Source organism: Brassica napus, chromosome C1 (genome assembly GCF_020379485.1).
Source record: "Brassica napus cultivar Da-Ae chromosome C1, Da-Ae, whole genome shotgun sequence".
In the NCBI taxonomy this organism is placed as follows: domain Eukaryota; kingdom Viridiplantae; phylum Streptophyta; class Magnoliopsida; order Brassicales; family Brassicaceae; genus Brassica; species Brassica napus.
This window is the reverse complement of record NC_063444.1, coordinates 42099942-42103104: the sequence shown is the minus strand read 5'-3', so window position 1 is coordinate 42103104 and position 3163 is coordinate 42099942. Positions and strand designations below refer to the sequence as shown.

The following is a 3163-nucleotide window of genomic DNA, read 5'->3' as shown; positions in this document are numbered from 1 at the left end:
AGTGACCTGTCAGGCCTCAGAAAGGTCCTCCTTTGCGTTCTCGTTTGAATCCTCATCGAAACGCGTTTCGTTTAGTCTCAATCGGAGTTTCCGTTGAGATTTTACGACGAAAACAAGTAGGACTCTTCTTGGCTTGCTTCCACTCGCTATGTAGCGACCTGTCAGACCTTCACTTGCTACATAGCGACCTGTCAGGCCTCAGAAAGGTCCTCCTTTAGGTTCTCTTTTGAATCCTCATCGAAACGCTTTTCATTTCGTCTCAATCGGAGTTTCCGTTGAGATTTTACGACGAAAACAAGTAGGAGTCTTCTTGGCTTTCTTCCACTCGCTACCTAGCGACCTGTCACACCTTCACTCGCTACATAGCGACCTATCAGGCCTCAGAAAGATCATCCTTTAGGTTCTCTTTTGAATCCTCATCGAAACGCTTTTCGTTTTGTCTCAATCGGAGTTTCCGTTGAGATTTTACGACGAAAACAAGTAGGACTCTTCTTGGCTTGATTCCACTCGCTACGTAGCGACCTGTCAGACCTTCACTTGCTACATAGCGACCTGTCAGGCCTCAGAAAGGTCCTCCTTTAGGTTCTCTTTTGAATCCTCATCGAAACGCTTTTTGTTTCGTCTCAATCGGAGTTTCCGTTGTGATTTTACGACGAAACAAGTAGGACTCTTCTTGGCTTGCTTCCACTCGCTATGTAGCGACCTGTCAGGCCTTAACTCGCTACATAGCGACCTGTCAGGCCTCAGAAAGGTCCTCCTTTGCGTTCTCATTTGAATCCTCATCGAAATGCTTTTTGTTTCGTCTCAATCGGAGTTTCCGTTGAGATTTTACGACGAAAACAAGTAGGACTCTTCTTGGCTTGCTTCCACTCGCTATGTAGCGACCTGTCAGACCTTCACTCGCTACATATTGACCTGTCAGGCCTCAGAAAGGTCCTCCTTTGCGTTCTCATTTCACACTACTAGAAAAACTGGATTTAGCTACAAATTAGCCACACAAAAAAAATTGTTGCTGTTTTTTCACCACAAATTGCTACAAAATAGCCACAATTTTTGAAAAATTATAATTTGTAGCTAGTGAGTGGATTTTTGTAGCTAATTAGCTACAAAATATCATTTGTGGATATTCTAAGAAAATGAGTTACAATTAGCTACAAAATAAATTGTGGAAATCCAAATCCACTATTAGCTACAACATAGTTGCGGAAATATATAGCCACAACATATTTTGTGGCTCTTTGAAGAAAATGTAATCCCTAAATATACCCTAAACAATAATTTATAAAAATGTTCAATTATAATAAATTTAAATCTTAAATCCCAAACTTTTTAAAATAAACTATACATAATATATCTGAATAATATTCAACACTTATGAGTTATAAGTTATAACAAATTTTCAATAAAATAAATTTCTATATCACACTTTAAACCCCAAACATATCTCAAACAATAACTATATTATAAACCCTAAACCTTGAATTTTTGATAATAAACTTTAAATCTTAAATCCCATCTTAAAATTAAACAAAAAAGATCAAACATATATTGATAAATTATATATTTTGTTCAAAATAGATCAATGTTTCTTAGATTATATATTATATAACAAATTACTGTTTATAATATAGCTAAAACTAAGATCTAACTCTCATTAAAAAGTTTATAAGTTTATAGAAAAAAATTAAATCATAACTCTAAATTTTGAGCTTAACTTCAACTCTTTCGTAAATCTCAAACTCTAAATTACACAAGTTTATGGCTTAAACTTTAAACTACTTTAAATAAAAACATACAAATGTTATAACTTCCAAATCCAAAATTTGAAACTTTAAACCTTAACCCTTTAATCATATTCCTTAAACTCTAAACCCTACTATACCATATATCCAAACATTAAGCTTATTACTATTGAAATTAAATAATAAATCATAAAACTAAAATATAGTGTTAAGTAGTAAAGTAAAGAGTATTGTATAATATAATAAAATTTAAAGTATTTTAATGATATATATATAATTAAACGTGCATAAAGCATAACACAAAAACTATTCATTTTCTTTAAAGTAGTATGATAATGCAATCTCCACCATTGATTAAATTAATTTAATGGTTGAAATCTCCGTCCTTTTTCCTTATTGGCTAATCCATGAATCTCAAGACTGCCATCTCAGCCACTAACTTCATTTTAATCTAAGGGTCAAAAATTATTTGGTTTTGTCTCCTCCTTCTTCCGAGATTTTCTTTCTTCTTTCTTCTTTCTCCACATTCATTTCTTCTGCAAACAGAAGACATCTCTCGTTTAGTTGTTTCTTTCTCTTCCTTTCTCAAACACAAATGGACGAGTACAGATTGATCGGAGAATCCAGTCAAACATATGTCTCAAGAACTGGATTCTGGCGGAGAAGTGGTGCCATATGCGGCGGAGGAACTGAGATCCAGGCGAGTCATCTGATGGAGTTGGCGCCGTTGCCTAAAGGTAAGACCAAGCGGCTTGCTTAACCTTCTTTGTCTTTATTTACTTTTTTCCTTTGTCTTTTCTAAGGTCAAAGACGGCTTGTTTAACCGTCTTTGTCACTAAGCCAATGTATCTAAGGTCTTTGTCTTTGTTTACTTTTTCTCAGGTTGAAGAATCGAAGAACGAGAAGCAGAAGGTGGAGGAAGAAGAAAAGACGGCGTGAAATAGTGTGTACGAGCGCGACGCCGCGTTTGGTGGAAACGGAGCAACACGACGGCCCTTCAGCTCCAAGAGACTATCCAAGACATAGGTTTAGGTTCCTCATGGCGGCGCAAGAGACTATCCAAGACATAGGTTTAGGTTATTATTTTTATTTTTTTGTCGACTGTGGTTTAGGTTATTTTTAAACCAGTTTGTAAACCAGATATCATTTGTAAACCAATTTAAAATTGTAAACCGAAAATACTATTGGTAATAAAATAATTTGTTTTGGCTAGATATATATTGCTGAACATATATATAATATATTACAAATTTGTATTATAAGAAAAAAGTTTCAAAAGTATTATATCAAATTAATATACAGATATTTATTAAAATTGTATTCTAAAAAATTGTATGGCCACAAATAATGCTGTGGCTTATTGTAGCTATCATAGCTACAAATACTATCTCTTGCTATTTGTGGAAATTAGCTACGAAAAA

General features: G+C 34.4%; 1 long non-coding RNA gene across 1 annotated transcript; it reads left to right on the top strand.

Annotated features, from left to right (window-relative positions):
- The first annotated feature begins 2149 nt into the window (after positions 1 to 2149).
- On the top strand, positions 2150 to 2954 carry LOC106379262. The gene is made up of 2 exons (XR_001275936.3): positions 2150 to 2479; positions 2625 to 2954. It is a non-coding gene; the product is annotated as an uncharacterized LOC106379262 (long non-coding RNA).
- The last annotated feature ends 209 nt before the right edge of the window (positions 2955 to 3163 follow it).